The following is an 18409-nucleotide window of genomic DNA, read 5'->3' as shown; positions in this document are numbered from 1 at the left end:
AAAGTGTTTTTTGTCTTTGCTATTGTTTCTGTCTTTCTGAAGGGATCTCCCCTTTTAATCCCATTATTTCAACACCTGTTGGACAATGCATGAGTGATAATGAGCTCATTGATTAAATGCAATTAATGAATAGATTGCCACCTCTTGTTGTGTGTCGTCTGTGTTTCTGTGTTTCCGGCATTTCACATTGGAACACCTCATTCACCTTCCTTGTCTTCTCTCCGCCCTCCCTTTTAGGTAAGTTAAAGAGCTGCACCTGAGCCAGCCACTTGATTGATTGATTGATTGATTGATTGATTGATTGATTGATTGATTGATTGATTGATTGATTGATGCAGCACAACAGTCAAATAGTGGAGTGGAGTAGGGGAACAGCAAACAGCCAATAAAGCAGCCCGCCCGCTCGCCTGCCCGCCACAATGGACCTACCTGTGTACACTAGATGGATGTGATGGAATGTACTGTCGTCCCTACATTTCAAGAAGAAGTAAGAATTGCAGTTGCAACAAAGCCTTGCTTGCCTACAAAGAGAGCAGCAATTTGGATTTGTTACTATGTTACCTAGAAGAATAACAAACTGTGCAAGGATGGAGGTTGTAGGAGCAAGGAGAAGTTGTCTGTAAAGTTGGTGGATGCCTATTTTCCATTTTGCAGTCCCTTGTCTCCCTCTTGTGGCCTCCTGGAGGCAACTAGCTGTGCAAAAAAAAGACAGCCTGGCGGCCGGCTGTTGCAGTGTTGCCCTCTCAGGCAACACTGAGTGACTGACTGAGCCTCACCGTCTTATATAAAGTTCAGACGGAACTTTGCACGTGTCATAGTGGAGCCCTCAGGATTCCAGAGCCAGCTTTCTGACATCATAATGGGGCCTCAGAGATAAAAGCCTGGGCCCAGGCAGTGTTGGTCAGTGCTGCTCAGCAGGCAGCACTGGACTGGACTGGATTACAGCTGATACAAGGTGTGAAGGAACAAGGGGTGGCTGTGGGCATGCACTTGCTGCCGCTGCCAGTGTTTATCTGCATGGCAGCAGGGCATTTGGGCGTTGCCAGGAAGGCGTTTTTATGTAGATTCCTCCTCTTTCAGCACTGCATTGTGGTGCAAGCAAAAGAAGCAAATCCTGTCTGGCTTCCTCTCCGGCCTTTATTCACCTCCCGTGTAGCTGTGAGTGTGTGAGCCTGCAGGGCCCCATGGAATTGCCTAGAAGTAGGCTGAATCGCTGCAAGGGCTGAACAGCAGTATCGGGCAGGCTCGGGCAACGCGCGGCCCGTTCGGGTTATCGCTTCTCGGCCTTTTGGCTAAGATCAAGTGTAGTATCTGTTCTTATCAGTTTAATATCTGATACGTCCCCTATCTGGGGACCATATATTAAATGGATTTTTAGAACAGGGAGATGGAAATAGAGCTTGCTCTGTCCACTCCACGCATTGACCTGGTATTGCAGTATTTCCAGGACCGGTGCACCCTTTCCTTATGTGTTGACTAAAAGCAGATTCCAAAAGTGTTTTTTGTCTTTGCTATTGTTTCTGTCTTTCTGAAGGGATCTCCCCTTTTAATCCCATTATTTCAACACCTGTTGGACAATGCATGAGTGATAATGAGCTCATTGATTAAATGCAATTAATGAATAGATTGCCACCTCTTGTTGTGTGTCGTCTGTGTTTCTGTGTTTCCGGCATTTCACATTGGAACACCTCATTCACCTTCCTTGTCTTCTCTCCGCCCTCCCTTTTAGGTAAGTTAAAGAGCTGCACCTGAGCCAGCCACTGATTGATTGATTGATTGATTGATTGATTGATTGATTGATTGATTGATGCAGCACAACAGTCAAATAGTGGAGTGGAGTAGGGGAACAGCAAACAGCCAATAAAGCAGCCCGCCCGCTCGCCTGCCCGCCACAATGGACCTACCTGTGTACACTAGATGGATGTGATGGAATGTACTGTCGTCCCTACATTTCAAGAAGAAGTAAGAATTGCAGTTGCAACAAAGCCTTGCTTGCCTACAAAGAGAGCAGCAATTTGGATTTGTTACTATGTTACCTAGAAGAATAACAAACTGTGCAAGGATGGAGGTTGTAGGAGCAAGGAGAAGTTGTCTGTAAAGTTGGTGGATGCCTATTTTCCATTTTGCAGTCCCTTGTCTCCCTCTTGTGGCCTCCTGGAGGCAACTAGCTGTGCAAAAAAAAGACAGCCTGGCGGCCGGCTGTTGCAGTGTTGCCCTCTCAGGCAACACTGAGTGACTGACTGAGCCTCACCGTCTTATATAAAGTTCAGACGGAACTTTGCACGTGTCATAGTGGAGCCCTCAGGATTCCAGAGCCAGCTTTCTGACATCATAATGGGGCCTCAGAGATAAAAGCCTGGGCCCAGGCAGTGTTGGTCAGTGCTGCTCAGCAGGCAGCACTGGACAGGACTGGATTACAGCTGATACAAGGTGTGAAGGAACAAGGGGTGGCTGTGGGCATGCACTTGCTGCCGCTGCCAGTGTTTATCTGCATGGCAGCAGGGCATTTGGGCGTTGCCAGGAAGGCGTTTTTATGTAGATTCCTCCTCTTTCAGCACTGCATTGTGGTGCAAGCAAAAGAAGCAAATCCTGTCTGGCTTCCTCTCCGGCCTTTATTCACCTCCCGTGTAGCTGTGAGTGTGTGAGCCTGCAGGGCCCCATGGAATTGCCTAGAAGTAGGCTGAATCGCTGCAAGGGCTGAACAGCAGTATCGGGCAGGCTCGGGCAACGCGCGGCCCGTTCGGGTTATCGCTTCTCGGCCTTTTGGCTAAGATCAAGTGTAGTATCTGTTCTTATCAGTTTAATATCTGATACGTCCCCTATCTGGGGACCATATATTAAATGGATTTTTAGAACAGGGAGATGGAAATAGAGCTTGCTCTGTCCACTCCACGCATTGACCTGGTATTGCAGTATTTCCAGGACCGGTGCACCCTTTCCTTATGTGTTGACTAAAAGCAGATTCCAAAAGTGTTTTTTGTCTTTGCTATTGTTTCTGTCTTTCTGAAGGGATCTCCCCTTTTAATCCCATTATTTCAACACCTGTTGGACAATGCATGAGTGATAATGAGCTCATTGATTAAATGCAATTAATGAATAGATTGCCACCTCTTGTTGTGTGTCGTCTGTGTTTCTGTGTTTCCGGCATTTCACATTGGAACACCTCATTCACCTTCCTTGTCTTCTCTCCGCCCTCCCTTTTAGGTAAGTTAAAGAGCTGCACCTGAGCCAGCCACTGATTGATTGATTGATTGATTGATTGATTGATTGATTGATTGATTGATTGATTGATTGATGCAGCACAACAGTCAAATAGTGGAGTGGAGTAGGGGAACAGCAAACAGCCAATAAAGCAGCCCGCCCGCTCGCCTGCCCGCCACAATGGACCTACCTGTGTACACTAGATGGATGTGATGGAATGTACTGTCGTCCCTACATTTCAAGAAGAAGTAAGAATTGCAGTTGCAACAAAGCCTTGCTTGCCTACAAAGAGAGCAGCAATTTGGATTTGTTACTATGTTACCTAGAAGAATAACAAACTGTGCAAGGATGGAGGTTGTAGGAGCAAGGAGAAGTTGTCTGTAAAGTTGGTGGATGCCTATTTTCCATTTTGCAGTCCCTTGTCTCCCTCTTGTGGCCTCCTGGAGGCAACTAGCTGTGCAAAAAAAAGACAGCCTGGCGGCCGGCTGTTGCAGTGTTGCCCTCTCAGGCAACACTGAGTGACTGACTGAGCCTCACCGTCTTATATAAAGTTCAGACGGAACTTTGCACGTGTCATAGTGGAGCCCTCAGGATTCCAGAGCCAGCTTTCTGACATCATAATGGGGCCTCAGAGATAAAAGCCTGGGCCCAGGCAGTGTTGGTCAGTGCTGCTCAGCAGGCAGCACTGGACTGGACTGGATTACAGCTGATACAAGGTGTGAAGGAACAAGGGGTGGCTGTGGGCATGCACTTGCTGCCGCTGCCAGTGTTTATCTGCATGGCAGCAGGGCATTTGGGCGTTGCCAGGAAGGCGTTTTTATGTAGATTCCTCCTCTTTCAGCACTGCATTGTGGTGCAAGCAAAAGAAGCAAATCCTGTCTGGCTTCCTCTCCGGCCTTTATTCACCTCCCGTGTAGCTGTGAGTGTGTGAGCCTGCAGGGCCCCATGGAATTGCCTAGAAGTAGGCTGAATCGCTGCAAGGGCTGAACAGCAGTATCGGGCAGGCTCGGGCAACGCGCGGCCCGTTCGGGTTATCGCTTCTCGGCCTTTTGGCTAAGATCAAGTGTAGTATCTGTTCTTATCAGTTTAATATCTGATACGTCCCCTATCTGGGGACCATATATTAAATGGATTTTTAGAACAGGGAGATGGAAATAGAGCTTGCTCTGTCCACTCCACGCATTGACCTGGTATTGCAGTATTTCCAGGACCGGTGCACCCTTTCCTTATGTGTTGACTAAAAGCAGATTCCAAAAGTGTTTTTTGTCTTTGCTATTGTTTCTGTCTTTCTGAAGGGATCTCCCCTTTTAATCCCATTATTTCAACACCTGTTGGACAATGCATGAGTGATAATGAGCTCATTGATTAAATGCAATTAATGAATAGATTGCCACCTCTTGTTGTGTGTCGTCTGTGTTTCTGTGTTTCCGGCATTTCACATTGGAACACCTCATTCACCTTCCTTGTCTTCTCTCCGCCCTCCCTTTTAGGTAAGTTAAAGAGCTGCACCTGAGCCAGCCACTGATTGATTGATTGATTGATTGATTGATTGATTGATTGATTGATTGATTGATTGATTGATGCAGCACAACAGTCAAATAGTGGAGTGGAGTAGGGGAACAGCAAACAGCCAATAAAGCAGCCCGCCCGCTCGCCTGCCCGCCACAATGGACCTACCTGTGTACACTAGATGGATGTGATGGAATGTACTGTCGTCCCTACATTTCAAGAAGAAGTAAGAATTGCAGTTGCAACAAAGCCTTGCTTGCCTACAAAGAGAGCAGCAATTTGGATTTGTTACTATGTTACCTAGAAGAATAACAAACTGTGCAAGGATGGAGGTTGTAGGAGCAAGGAGAAGTTGTCTGTAAAGTTGGTGGATGCCTATTTTCCATTTTGCAGTCCCTTGTCTCCCTCTTGTGGCCTCCTGGAGGCAACTAGCTGTGCAAAAAAAAGACAGCCTGGCGGCCGGCTGTTGCAGTGTTGCCCTCTCAGGCAACACTGAGTGACTGACTGAGCCTCACCGTCTTATATAAAGTTCAGACGGAACTTTGCACGTGTCATAGTGGAGCCCTCAGGATTCCAGAGCCAGCTTTCTGACATCATAATGGGGCCTCAGAGATAAAAGCCTGGGCCCAGGCAGTGTTGGTCAGTGCTGCTCAGCAGGCAGCACTGGACTGGACTGGATTACAGCTGATACAAGGTGTGAAGGAACAAGGGGTGGCTGTGGGCATGCACTTGCTGCCGCTGCCAGTGTTTATCTGCATGGCAGCAGGGCATTTGGGCGTTGCCAGGAAGGCGTTTTTATGTAGATTCCTCCTCTTTCAGCACTGCATTGTGGTGCAAGCAAAAGAAGCAAATCCTGTCTGGCTTCCTCTCCGGCCTTTATTCACCTCCCGTGTAGCTGTGAGTGTGTGAGCCTGCAGGGCCCCATGGAATTGCCTAGAAGTAGGCTGAATCGCTGCAAGGGCTGAACAGCAGTATCGGGCAGGCTCGGGCAACGCGCGGCCCGTTCGGGTTATCGCTTCTCGGCCTTTTGGCTAAGATCAAGTGTAGTATCTGTTCTTATCAGTTTAATATCTGATACGTCCCCTATCTGGGGACCATATATTAAATGGATTTTTAGAACAGGGAGATGGAAATAGAGCTTGCTCTGTCCACTCCACGCATTGACCTGGTATTGCAGTATTTCCAGGACCGGTGCACCCTTTCCTTATGTGTTGACTAAAAGCAGATTCCAAAAGTGTTTTTTGTCTTTGCTATTGTTTCTGTCTTTCTGAAGGGATCTCCCCTTTTAATCCCATTATTTCAACACCTGTTGGACAATGCATGAGTGATAATGAGCTCATTGATTAAATGCAATTAATGAATAGATTGCCACCTCTTGTTGTGTGTCGTCTGTGTTTCTGTGTTTCCGGCATTTCACATTGTGACACCTCATTCACCTTCCTTGTCTTCTCTCCGCCCTCCCTTTTAGGTAAGTTAAAGAGCTGCACCTGAGCCAGCCACTGATTGATTGATTGATTGATTGATTGATTGATTGATTGATTGATTGATTGATTGATGCAGCACAACAGTCAAATAGTGGAGTGGAGTAGGGGAACAGCAAACAGCCAATAAAGCAGCCCGCCCGCTCGCCTGCCCGCCACAATGGACCTACCTGTGTACACTAGATGGATGTGATGGAATGTACTGTCGTCCCTACATTTCAAGAAGAAGTAAGAATTGCAGTTGCAACAAAGCCTTGCTTGCCTACAAAGAGAGCAGCAATTTGGATTTGTTACTATGTTACCTAGAAGAATAACAAACTGTGCAAGGATGGAGGTTGTAGGAGCAAGGAGAAGTTGTCTGTAAAGTTGGTGGATGCCTATTTTCCATTTTGCAGTCCCTTGTCTCCCTCTTGTGGCCTCCTGGAGGCAACTAGCTGTGCAAAAAAAAGACAGCCTGGCGGCCGGCTGTTGCAGTGTTGCCCTCTCAGGCAACACTGAGTGACTGACTGAGCCTCACCGTCTTATATAAAGTTCAGACGGAACTTTGCACGTGTCATAGTGGAGCCCTCAGGATTCCAGAGCCAGCTTTCTGACATCATAATGGGGCCTCAGAGATAAAAGCCTGGGCCCAGGCAGTGTTGGTCAGTGCTGCTCAGCAGGCAGCACTGGACTGGACTGGATTACAGCTGATACAAGGTGTGAAGGAACAAGGGGTGGCTGTGGGCATGCACTTGCTGCCGCTGCCAGTGTTTATCTGCATGGCAGCAGGGCATTTGGGCGTTGCCAGGAAGGCGTTTTTATGTAGATTCCTCCTCTTTCAGCACTGCATTGTGGTGCAAGCAAAAGAAGCAAATCCTGTCTGGCTTCCTCTCCGGCCTTTATTCACCTCCCGTGTAGCTGTGAGTGTGTGAGCCTGCAGGGCCCCATGGAATTGCCTAGAAGTAGGCTGAATCGCTGCAAGGGCTGAACAGCAGTATCGGGCAGGCTCGGGCAACGCGCGGCCCGTTCGGGTTATCGCTTCTCGGCCTTTTGGCTAAGATCAAGTGTAGTATCTGTTCTTATCAGTTTAATATCTGATACGTCCCCTATCTGGGGACCATATATTAAATGGATTTTTAGAACAGGGAGATGGAAATAGAGCTTGCTCTGTCCACTCCACGCATTGACCTGGTATTGCAGTATTTCCAGGACCGGTGCACCCTTTCCTTATGTGTTGACTAAAAGCAGATTCCAAAAGTGTTTTTTGTCTTTGCTATTGTTTCTGTCTTTCTGAAGGGATCTCCCCTTTTAATCCCATTATTTCAACACCTGTTGGACAATGCATGAGTGATAATGAGCTCATTGATTAAATGCAATTAATGAATAGATTGCCACCTCTTGTTGTGTGTCGTCTGTGTTTCTGTGTTTCCGGCATTTCACATTGGAACACCTCATTCACCTTCCTTGTCTTCTCTCCGCCCTCCCTTTTAGGTAAGTTAAAGAGCTGCACCTGAGCCAGCCACTGATTGATTGATTGATTGATTGATTGATTGATTGATTGCAGCACAACAGTCAAATAGTGGAGTGGAGTAGGGGAACAGCAAACAGCCAATAAAGCAGCCCGCCCGCTCGCCTGCCCGCCACAATGGACCTACCTGTGTACACTAGATGGATGTGATGGAATGTACTGTCGTCCCTACATTTCAAGAAGAAGTAAGAATTGCAGTTGCAACAAAGCCTTGCTTGCCTACAAAGAGAGCAGCAATTTGGATTTGTTACTATGTTACCTAGAAGAATAACAAACTGTGCAAGGATGGAGGTTGTAGGAGCAAGGAGAAGTTGTCTGTAAAGTTGGTGGATGCCTATTTTCCATTTTGCAGTCCCTTGTCTCCCTCTTGTGGCCTCCTGGAGGCAACTAGCTGTGCAAAAAAAAGACAGCCTGGCGGCCGGCTGTTGCAGTGTTGCCCTCTCAGGCAACACTGAGTGACTGACTGAGCCTCACCGTCTTATATAAAGTTCAGACGGAACTTTGCACGTGTCATAGTGGAGCCCTCAGGATTCCAGAGCCAGCTTTCTGACATCATAATGGGGCCTCAGAGATAAAAGCCTGGGCCCAGGCAGTGTTGGTCAGTGCTGCTCAGCAGGCAGCACTGGACTGGACTGGATTACAGCTGATACAAGGTGTGAAGGAACAAGGGGTGGCTGTGGGCATGCACTTGCTGCCGCTGCCAGTGTTTATCTGCATGGCAGCAGGGCATTTGGGCGTTGCCAGGAAGGCGTTTTTATGTAGATTCCTCCTCTTTCAGCACTGCATTGTGGTGCAAGCAAAAGAAGCAAATCCTGTCTGGCTTCCTCTCCGGCCTTTATTCACCTCCCGTGTAGCTGTGAGTGTGTGAGCCTGCAGGGCCCCATGGAATTGCCTAGAAGTAGGCTGAATCGCTGCAAGGGCTGAACAGCAGTATCGGGCAGGCTCGGGCAACGCGCGGCCCGTTCGGGTTATCGCTTCTCGGCCTTTTGGCTAAGATCAAGTGTAGTATCTGTTCTTATCAGTTTAATATCTGATACGTCCCCTATCTGGGGACCATATATTAAATGGATTTTTAGAACAGGGAGATGGAAATAGAGCTTGCTCTGTCCACTCCACGCATTGACCTGGTATTGCAGTATTTCCAGGACCGGTGCACCCTTTCCTTATGTGTTGACTAAAAGCAGATTCCAAAAGTGTTTTTTGTCTTTGCTATTGTTTCTGTCTTTCTGAAGGGATCTCCCCTTTTAATCCCATTATTTCAACACCTGTTGGACAATGCATGAGTGATAATGAGCTCATTGATTAAATGCAATTAATGAATAGATTGCCACCTCTTGTTGTGTGTCGTCTGTGTTTCTGTGTTTCCGGCATTTCACATTGGAACACCTCATTCACCTTCCTTGTCTTCTCTCCGCCCTCCCTTTTAGGTAAGTTAAAGAGCTGCACCTGAGCCAGCCACTGATTGATTGATTGATTGATTGATTGATTGATTGATTGATTGATTGATTGATTGATTGATTGATGCAGCACAACAGTCAAATAGTGGAGTGGAGTAGGGGAACAGCAAACAGCCAATAAAGCAGCCCGCCCGCTCGCCTGCCCGCCACAATGGACCTACCTGTGTACACTAGATGGATGTGATGGAATGTACTGTCGTCCCTACATTTCAAGAAGAAGTAAGAATTGCAGTTGCAACAAAGCCTTGCTTGCCTACAAAGAGAGCAGCAATTTGGATTTGTTACTATGTTACCTAGAAGAATAACAAACTGTGCAAGGATGGAGGTTGTAGGAGCAAGGAGAAGTTGTCTGTAAAGTTGGTGGATGCCTATTTTCCATTTTGCAGTCCCTTGTCTCCCTCTTGTGGCCTCCTGGAGGCAACTAGCTGTGCAAAAAAAAGACAGCCTGGCGGCCGGCTGTTGCAGTGTTGCCCTCTCAGGCAACACTGAGTGACTGACTGAGCCTCACCGTCTTATATAAAGTTCAGACGGAACTTTGCACGTGTCATAGTGGAGCCCTCAGGATTCCAGAGCCAGCTTTCTGACATCATAATGGGGCCTCAGAGATAAAAGCCTGGGCCCAGGCAGTGTTGGTCAGTGCTGCTCAGCAGGCAGCACTGGACTGGACTGGATTACAGCTGATACAAGGTGTGAAGGAACAAGGGGTGGCTGTGGGCATGCACTTGCTGCCGCTGCCAGTGTTTATCTGCATGGCAGCAGGGCATTTGGGCGTTGCCAGGAAGGCGTTTTTATGTAGATTCCTCCTCTTTCAGCACTGCATTGTGGTGCAAGCAAAAGAAGCAAATCCTGTCTGGCTTCCTCTCCGGCCTTTATTCACCTCCCGTGTAGCTGTGAGTGTGTGAGCCTGCAGGGCCCCATGGAATTGCCTAGAAGTAGGCTGAATCGCTGCAAGGGCTGAACAGCAGTATCGGGCAGGCTCGGGCAACGCGCGGCCCGTTCGGGTTATCGCTTCTCGGCCTTTTGGCTAAGATCAAGTGTAGTATCTGTTCTTATCAGTTTAATATCTGATACGTCCCCTATCTGGGGACCATATATTAAATGGATTTTTAGAACAGGGAGATGGAAATAGAGCTTGCTCTGTCCACTCCACGCATTGACCTGGTATTGCAGTATTTCCAGGACCGGTGCACCCTTTCCTTATGTGTTGACTAAAAGCAGATTCCAAAAGTGTTTTTTGTCTTTGCTATTGTTTCTGTCTTTCTGAAGGGATCTCCCCTTTTAATCCCATTATTTCAACACCTGTTGGACAATGCATGAGTGATAATGAGCTCATTGATTAAATGCAATTAATGAATAGATTGCCACCTCTTGTTGTGTGTCGTCTGTGTTTCTGTGTTTCCGGCATTTCACATTGGAACACCTCATTCACCTTCCTTGTCTTCTCTCCGCCCTCCCTTTTAGGTAAGTTAAAGAGCTGCACCTGAGCCAGCCACTGATTGATTGATTGATTGATTGATTGATTGATTGATTGATTGATTGATTGATTGATTGATGCAGCACAACAGTCAAATAGTGGAGTGGAGTAGGGGAACAGCAAACAGCCAATAAAGCAGCCCGCCCGCTCGCCTGCCCGCCACAATGGACCTACCTGTGTACACTAGATGGATGTGATGGAATGTACTGTCGTCCCTACATTTCAAGAAGAAGTAAGAATTGCAGTTGCAACAAAGCCTTGCTTGCCTACAAAGAGAGCAGCAATTTGGATTTGTTACTATGTTACCTAGAAGAATAACAAACTGTGCAAGGATGGAGGTTGTAGGAGCAAGGAGAAGTTGTCTGTAAAGTTGGTGGATGCCTATTTTCCATTTTGCAGTCCCTTGTCTCCCTCTTGTGGCCTCCTGGAGGCAACTAGCTGTGCAAAAAAAAGACAGCCTGGCGGCCGGCTGTTGCAGTGTTGCCCTCTCAGGCAACACTGAGTGACTGACTGAGCCTCACCGTCTTATATAAAGTTCAGACGGAACTTTGCACGTGTCATAGTGGAGCCCTCAGGATTCCAGAGCCAGCTTTCTGACATCATAATGGGGCCTCAGAGATAAAAGCCTGGGCCCAGGCAGTGTTGGTCAGTGCTGCTCAGCAGGCAGCACTGGACTGGACTGGATTACAGCTGATACAAGGTGTGAAGGAACAAGGGGTGGCTGTGGGCATGCACTTGCTGCCGCTGCCAGTGTTTATCTGCATGGCAGCAGGGCATTTGGGCGTTGCCAGGAAGGCGTTTTTATGTAGATTCCTCCTCTTTCAGCACTGCATTGTGGTGCAAGCAAAAGAAGCAAATCCTGTCTGGCTTCCTCTCCGGCCTTTATTCACCTCCCGTGTAGCTGTGAGTGTGTGAGCCTGCAGGGCCCCATGGAATTGCCTAGAAGTAGGCTGAATCGCTGCAAGGGCTGAACAGCAGTATCGGGCAGGCTCGGGCAACGCGCGGCCCGTTCGGGTTATCGCTTCTCGGCCTTTTGGCTAAGATCAAGTGTAGTATCTGTTCTTATCAGTTTAATATCTGATACGTCCCCTATCTGGGGACCATATATTAAATGGATTTTTAGAACAGGGAGATGGAAATAGAGCTTGCTCTGTCCACTCCACGCATTGACCTGGTATTGCAGTATTTCCAGGACCGGTGCACCCTTTCCTTATGTGTTGACTAAAAGCAGATTCCAAAAGTGTTTTTTGTCTTTGCTATTGTTTCTGTCTTTCTGAAGGGATCTCCCCTTTTAATCCCATTATTTCAACACCTGTTGGACAATGCATGAGTGATAATGAGCTCATTGATTAAATGCAATTAATGAATAGATTGCCACCTCTTGTTGTGTGTCGTCTGTGTTTCTGTGTTTCCGGCATTTCACATTGGAACACCTCATTCACCTTCCTTGTCTTCTCTCCGCCCTCCCTTTTAGGTAAGTTAAAGAGCTGCACCTGAGCCAGCCACTGATTGATTGATTGATTGATTGATTGATTGATTGATTGATTGATTGATGCAGCACAACAGTCAAATAGTGGAGTGGAGTAGGGGAACAGCAAACAGCCAATAAAGCAGCCCGCCCGCTCGCCTGCCCGCCACAATGGACCTACCTGTGTACACTAGATGGATGTGATGGAATGTACTGTCGTCCCTACATTTCAAGAAGAAGTAAGAATTGCAGTTGCAACAAAGCCTTGCTTGCCTACAAAGAGAGCAGCAATTTGGATTTGTTACTATGTTACCTAGAAGAATAACAAACTGTGCAAGGATGGAGGTTGTAGGAGCAAGGAGAAGTTGTCTGTAAAGTTGGTGGATGCCTATTTTCCATTTTGCAGTCCCTTGTCTCCCTCTTGTGGCCTCCTGGAGGCAACTAGCTGTGCAAAAAAAAGACAGCCTGGCGGCCGGCTGTTGCAGTGTTGCCCTCTCAGGCAACACTGAGTGACTGACTGAGCCTCACCGTCTTATATAAAGTTCAGACGGAACTTTGCACGTGTCATAGTGGAGCCCTCAGGATTCCAGAGCCAGCTTTCTGACATCATAATGGGGCCTCAGAGATAAAAGCCTGGGCCCAGGCAGTGTTGGTCAGTGCTGCTCAGCAGGCAGCACTGGACTGGACTGGATTACAGCTGATACAAGGTGTGAAGGAACAAGGGGTGGCTGTGGGCATGCACTTGCTGCCGCTGCCAGTGTTTATCTGCATGGCAGCAGGGCATTTGGGCGTTGCCAGGAAGGCGTTTTTATGTAGATTCCTCCTCTTTCAGCACTGCATTGTGGTGCAAGCAAAAGAAGCAAATCCTGTCTGGCTTCCTCTCCGGCCTTTATTCACCTCCCGTGTAGCTGTGAGTGTGTGAGCCTGCAGGGCCCCATGGAATTGCCTAGAAGTAGGCTGAATCGCTGCAAGGGCTGAACAGCAGTATCGGGCAGGCTCGGGCAACGCGCGGCCCGTTCGGGTTATCGCTTCTCGGCCTTTTGGCTAAGATCAAGTGTAGTATCTGTTCTTATCAGTTTAATATCTGATACGTCCCCTATCTGGGGACCATATATTAAATGGATTTTTAGAACAGGGAGATGGAAATAGAGCTTGCTCTGTCCACTCCACGCATTGACCTGGTATTGCAGTATTTCCAGGACCGGTGCACCCTTTCCTTATGTGTTGACTAAAAGCAGATTCCAAAAGTGTTTTTTGTCTTTGCTATTGTTTCTGTCTTTCTGAAGGGATCTCCCCTTTTAATCCCATTATTTCAACACCTGTTGGACAATGCATGAGTGATAATGAGCTCATTGATTAAATGCAATTAATGAATAGATTGCCACCTCTTGTTGTGTGTCGTCTGTGTTTCTGTGTTTCCGGCATTTCACATTGGAACACCTCATTCACCTTCCTTGTCTTCTCTCCGCCCTCCCTTTTAGGTAAGTTAAAGAGCTGCACCTGAGCCAGCCACTGATTGATTGATTGATTGATTGATTGATTGATTGATTGATTGATTGATTGATTGATGCAGCACAACAGTCAAATAGTGGAGTGGAGTAGGGGAACAGCAAACAGCCAATAAAGCAGCCCGCCCGCTCGCCTGCCCGCCACAATGGACCTACCTGTGTACACTAGATGGATGTGATGGAATGTACTGTCGTCCCTACATTTCAAGAAGAAGTAAGAATTGCAGTTGCAACAAAGCCTTGCTTGCCTACAAAGAGAGCAGCAATTTGGATTTGTTACTATGTTACCTAGAAGAATAACAAACTGTGCAAGGATGGAGGTTGTAGGAGCAAGGAGAAGTTGTCTGTAAAGTTGGTGGATGCCTATTTTCCATTTTGCAGTCCCTTGTCTCCCTCTTGTGGCCTCCTGGAGGCAACTAGCTGTGCAAAAAAAAGACAGCCTGGCGGCCGGCTGTTGCAGTGTTGCCCTCTCAGGCAACACTGAGTGACTGACTGAGCCTCACCGTCTTATATAAAGTTCAGACGGAACTTTGCACGTGTCATAGTGGAGCCCTCAGGATTCCAGAGCCAGCTTTCTGACATCATAATGGGGCCTCAGAGATAAAAGCCTGGGCCCAGGCAGTGTTGGTCAGTGCTGCTCAGCAGGCAGCACTGGACTGGACTGGATTACAGCTGATACAAGGTGTGAAGGAACAAGGGGTGGCTGTGGGCATGCACTTGCTGCCGCTGCCAGTGTTTATCTGCATGGCAGCAGGGCATTTGGGCGTTGCCAGGAAGGCGTTTTTATGTAGATTCCTCCTCTTTCAGCACTGCATTGTGGTGCAAGCAAAAGAAGCAAATCCTGTCTGGCTTCCTCTCCGGCCTTTATTCACCTCCCGTGTAGCTGTGAGTGTGTGAGCCTGCAGGGCCCCATGGAATTGCCTAGAAGTAGGCTGAATCGCTGCAAGGGCTGAACAGCAGTATCGGGCAGGCTCGGGCAACGCGCGGCCCGTTCGGGTTATCGCTTCTCGGCCTTTTGGCTAAGATCAAGTGTAGTATCTGTTCTTATCAGTTTAATATCTGATACGTCCCCTATCTGGGGACCATATATTAAATGGATTTTTAGAACAGGGAGATGGAAATAGAGCTTGCTCTGTCCACTCCACGCATTGACCTGGTATTGCAGTATTTCCAGGACCGGTGCACCCTTTCCTTATGTGTTGACTAAAAGCAGATTCCAAAAGTGTTTTTTGTCTTTGCTATTGTTTCTGTCTTTCTGAAGGGATCTCCCCTTTTAATCCCATTATTTCAACACCTGTTGGACAATGCATGAGTGATAATGAGCTCATTGATTAAATGCAATTAATGAATAGATTGCCACCTCTTGTTGTGTGTCGTCTGTGTTTCTGTGTTTCCGGCATTTCACATTGGAACACCTCATTCACCTTCCTTGTCTTCTCTCCGCCCTCCCTTTTAGGTAAGTTAAAGAGCTGCACCTGAGCCAGCCACTGATTGATTGATTGATTGATTGATTGATTGATTGATTGATTGATTGATTGATTGATGCAGCACAACAGTCAAATAGTGGAGTGGAGTAGGGGAACAGCAAACAGCCAATAAAGCAGCCCGCCCGCTCGCCTGCCCGCCACAATGGACCTACCTGTGTACACTAGATGGATGTGATGGAATGTACTGTCGTCCCTACATTTCAAGAAGAAGTAAGAATTGCAGTTGCAACAAAGCCTTGCTTGCCTACAAAGGGAGCAGCAATTTGGATTTGTTACTATGTTACCTAGAAGAATAACAAACTGTGCAAGGATGGAGGTTGTAGGAGCAAGGAGAAGTTGTCTGTAAAGTTGGTGGATGCCTATTTTCCATTTTGCAGTCCCTTGTCTCCCTCTTGTGGCCTCCTGGAGGCAACTAGCTGTGCAAAAAAAAGACAGCCTGGCGGCCGGCTGTTGCAGTGTTGCCCTCTCAGGCAACACTGAGTGACTGACTGAGCCTCACCGTCTTATATAAAGTTCAGACGGAACTTTGCACGTGTCATAGTGGAGCCCTCAGGATTCCAGAGCCAGCTTTCTGACATCATAATGGGGCCTCAGAGATAAAAGCCTGGGCCCAGGCAGTGTTGGTCAGTGCTGCTCAGCAGGCAGCACTGGACTGGACTGGATTACAGCTGATACAAGGTGTGAAGGAACAAGGGGTGGCTGTGGGCATGCACTTGCTGCCGCTGCCAGTGTTTATCTGCATGGCAGCAGGGCATTTGGGCGTTGCCAGGAAGGCGTTTTTATGTAGATTCCTCCTCTTTCAGCACTGCATTGTGGTGCAAGCAAAAGAAGCAAATCCTGTCTGGCTTCCTCTCCGGCCTTTATTCACCTCCCGTGTAGCTGTGAGTGTGTGAGCCTGCAGGGCTCCATGGAATTGCCTAGAAGTAGGCTGAATCGCTGCAAGGGCTGAACAGCAGTATCGGGCAGGCTCGGGCAACGCGCGGCCCGTTCGGGTTATCGCTTCTCGGCCTTTTGGCTAAGATCAAGTGTAGTATCTGTTCTTATCAGTTTAATATCTGATACGTCCCCTATCTGGGGACCATATATTAAATGGATTTTTAGAACAGGGAGATGGAAATAGAGCTTGCTCTGTCCACTCCACGCATTGACCTGGTATTGCAGTATTTCCAGGACCGGTGCACCCTTTCCTTATGTGTTGACTAAAAGCAGATTCCAAAAGTGTTTTTTGTCTTTGCTATTGTTTCTGTCTTTCTGAAGGGATCTCCCCTTTTAATCCCATTATTTCAACACCTGTTGGACAATGCATGAGTGATAATGAGCTCATTGATTAAATGCAATTAATTAATAGATTGCCACCTCTTGTTGTGTGTCGTCTGTGTTTCTGTGTTTCCGGCATTTCACATTGGAACACCTCATTCACCTTCCTTGTCTTCTCTCCGCCCTCCCTTTTAGGTAAGTTAAAGAGCTGCACCTGAGCCAGCCACTGATTGATTGATTGATTGATTGATTGATTGATTGATTGATTGATTGATTGATGCAGCACAACAGTCAAATAGTGGAGTGGAGTAGGGGAACAGCAAACAGCCAATAAAGCAGCCCGCCCGCTCGCCTGCCCGCCACAATGGACCTACCTGTGTACACTAGATGGATGTGATGGAATGTACTGTCGTCCCTACATTTCAAGAAGAAGTAAGAATTGCAGTTGCAACAAAGCCTTGCTTGCCTACAAAGAGAGCAGCAATTTGGATTTGTTACTATGTTACCTAGAAGAATAACAAACTGTGCAAGGATGGAGGTTGTAGGAGCAAGGAGAAGTTGTCTGTAAAGTTGGTGGATGCCTATTTTCCATTTTGCAGTCCCTTGTCTCCCTCTTGTGGCCTCCTGGAGGCAACTAGCTGTGCAAAAAAAAGACAGCCTGGCGGCCGGCTGTTGCAGTGTTGCCCTCTCAGGCAACACTGAGTGACTGACTGAGCCTCACCGTCTTATATAAAGTTCAGACGGAACTTTGCACGTGTCATAGTGGAGCCCTCAGGATTCCAGAGCCAGCTTTCTGACATCATAATGGGGCCTCAGAGATAAAAGCCTGGGCCCAGGCAGTGTTGGTCAGTGCTGCTCAGCAGGCAGCACTGGACTGGACTGGATTACAGCTGATACAAGGTGTGAAGGAACAAGGGGTGGCTGTGGGCATGCACTTGCTGCCGCTGCCAGTGTTTATCTGCATGGCAGCAGGGCATTTGGGCGTTGCCAGGAAGGCGTTTTTATGTAGATTCCTCCTCTTTCAGCACTGCATTGTGGTGCAAGCAAAAGAAGCAAATCCTGTCTGGCTTCCTCTCCGGCCTTTATTCACCTCCCGTGTAGCTGTGAGTGTGTGAGCCTGCAGGGCCCCATGGAATTGCCTAGAAGTAGGCTGAATCGCTGCAAGGGCTGAACAGCAGTATCGGGCAGGCTCGGGCAACGCGCGGCCCGTTCGGGTTATCGCTTCTCGGCCTTTTGGCTAAGATCAAGTGTAGTATCTGTTCTTATCAGTTTAATATCTGATACGTCCCCTATCTGGGGACCATATATTAAATGGATTTTTAGAACAGGGAGATGGAAATAGAGCTTGCTCTGTCCACTCCACGCATTGACCTGGTATTGCAGTATTTCCAGGACCGGTGCACCCTTTCCTTATGTGTTGACTAAAAGCAGATTCCAAAAGTGTTTTTTGTCTTTGCAATTGTTTCTGTCTTTCTGAAGGGATCTCCCCTTTTAATCCCATTATTTCAACACCTGTTGGACAATGCATGAGTGATAATGAGCTCATTGATTAAATGCAATTAATGAATAGATTGCCACCTCTTGTTGTGTGTCGTCTGTGTTTCTGTGTTTCCGGCATTTCACATTGGAACACCTCATTCACCTTCCTTGTCTTCTCTCCGCCCTCCCTTTTAGGTAAGTTAAAGAGCTGCACCTGAGCCAGCCACTGATTGATTGATTGATTGATTGATTGATTGATTGATTGATTGATTGATTGATTGATGCAGCACAACAGTCAAATAGTGGAGTGGAGTAGGGGAACAGCAAACAGCCAATAAAGCAGCCCGCCCGCTCGCCTGCCCGCCACAATGGACCTACCTGTGTACACTAGATGGATGTGATGGAATGTACTGTCGTCCCTACATTTCAAGAAGAAGTAAGAATTGCAGTTGCAACAAAGCCTTGCTTGCCTACAAAGAGAGCAGCAATTTGGATTTGTTACTATGTTACCTAGAAGAATAACAAACTGTGCAAGGATGGAGGTTGTAGGAGCAAGGAGAAGTTGTCTGTAAAGTTGGTGG

At 47.6% G+C, this 18409-nt stretch overlaps 12 non-coding genes across 12 annotated transcripts; all 12 read left to right on the top strand.

Moving 5' to 3' along the window:
* Positions 1-1272: 1272 nt before the first annotated feature.
* Positions 1273-1463, top strand: LOC142729382 (U2 spliceosomal RNA). The gene has a single exon (XR_012878201.1). It is a non-coding gene; the product is annotated as a U2 spliceosomal RNA (small nuclear RNA).
* Positions 1464-2747: 1284 nt separating this feature from the next.
* LOC142729381 (U2 spliceosomal RNA) lies at positions 2748-2938 on the top strand. The gene has a single exon (XR_012878200.1). It is a non-coding gene; the product is annotated as a U2 spliceosomal RNA (small nuclear RNA).
* Positions 2939-4234: 1296 nt separating this feature from the next.
* LOC142729380 (U2 spliceosomal RNA) lies at positions 4235-4425 on the top strand. Its single transcript, XR_012878199.1, has one exon. It is a non-coding gene; the product is annotated as a U2 spliceosomal RNA (small nuclear RNA).
* Positions 4426-5721: 1296 nt separating this feature from the next.
* LOC142729379 (U2 spliceosomal RNA) lies at positions 5722-5912 on the top strand. The gene has a single exon (XR_012878198.1). It is a non-coding gene; the product is annotated as a U2 spliceosomal RNA (small nuclear RNA).
* Positions 5913-7204: 1292 nt separating this feature from the next.
* LOC142729378 (U2 spliceosomal RNA) lies at positions 7205-7395 on the top strand. The gene has a single exon (XR_012878197.1). It is a non-coding gene; the product is annotated as a U2 spliceosomal RNA (small nuclear RNA).
* Positions 7396-8668: 1273 nt separating this feature from the next.
* On the top strand, positions 8669-8859 carry LOC142729377 (U2 spliceosomal RNA). Its single transcript, XR_012878196.1, has one exon. It is a non-coding gene; the product is annotated as a U2 spliceosomal RNA (small nuclear RNA).
* Positions 8860-10159: 1300 nt separating this feature from the next.
* On the top strand, positions 10160-10350 carry LOC142729375 (U2 spliceosomal RNA). Its single transcript, XR_012878195.1, has one exon. It is a non-coding gene; the product is annotated as a U2 spliceosomal RNA (small nuclear RNA).
* A 1296-nt stretch (positions 10351-11646) lies between these two features.
* On the top strand, positions 11647-11837 carry LOC142729374 (U2 spliceosomal RNA). Its single transcript, XR_012878194.1, has one exon. It is a non-coding gene; the product is annotated as a U2 spliceosomal RNA (small nuclear RNA).
* A 1284-nt stretch (positions 11838-13121) lies between these two features.
* Positions 13122-13312, top strand: LOC142729372 (U2 spliceosomal RNA). The gene has a single exon (XR_012878192.1). It is a non-coding gene; the product is annotated as a U2 spliceosomal RNA (small nuclear RNA).
* Positions 13313-14604: 1292 nt separating this feature from the next.
* On the top strand, positions 14605-14795 carry LOC142729371 (U2 spliceosomal RNA). Its single transcript, XR_012878191.1, has one exon. It is a non-coding gene; the product is annotated as a U2 spliceosomal RNA (small nuclear RNA).
* Positions 14796-16087: 1292 nt separating this feature from the next.
* LOC142729370 (U2 spliceosomal RNA) lies at positions 16088-16278 on the top strand. The gene has a single exon (XR_012878190.1). It is a non-coding gene; the product is annotated as a U2 spliceosomal RNA (small nuclear RNA).
* A 1288-nt stretch (positions 16279-17566) lies between these two features.
* Positions 17567-17757, top strand: LOC142729369 (U2 spliceosomal RNA). The gene has a single exon (XR_012878189.1). It is a non-coding gene; the product is annotated as a U2 spliceosomal RNA (small nuclear RNA).
* Positions 17758-18409: the final 652 nt, after the last annotated feature.

Source organism: Rhinoderma darwinii, unplaced genomic scaffold, assembly GCF_050947455.1.
Source record: "Rhinoderma darwinii isolate aRhiDar2 unplaced genomic scaffold, aRhiDar2.hap1 Scaffold_718, whole genome shotgun sequence".
NCBI classification, from domain to species: domain Eukaryota; kingdom Metazoa; phylum Chordata; class Amphibia; order Anura; family Rhinodermatidae; genus Rhinoderma; species Rhinoderma darwinii.
The sequence above is the reverse complement of the archived record's forward strand: the minus strand, read 5'-3'. Positions and strand labels throughout refer to the sequence as shown.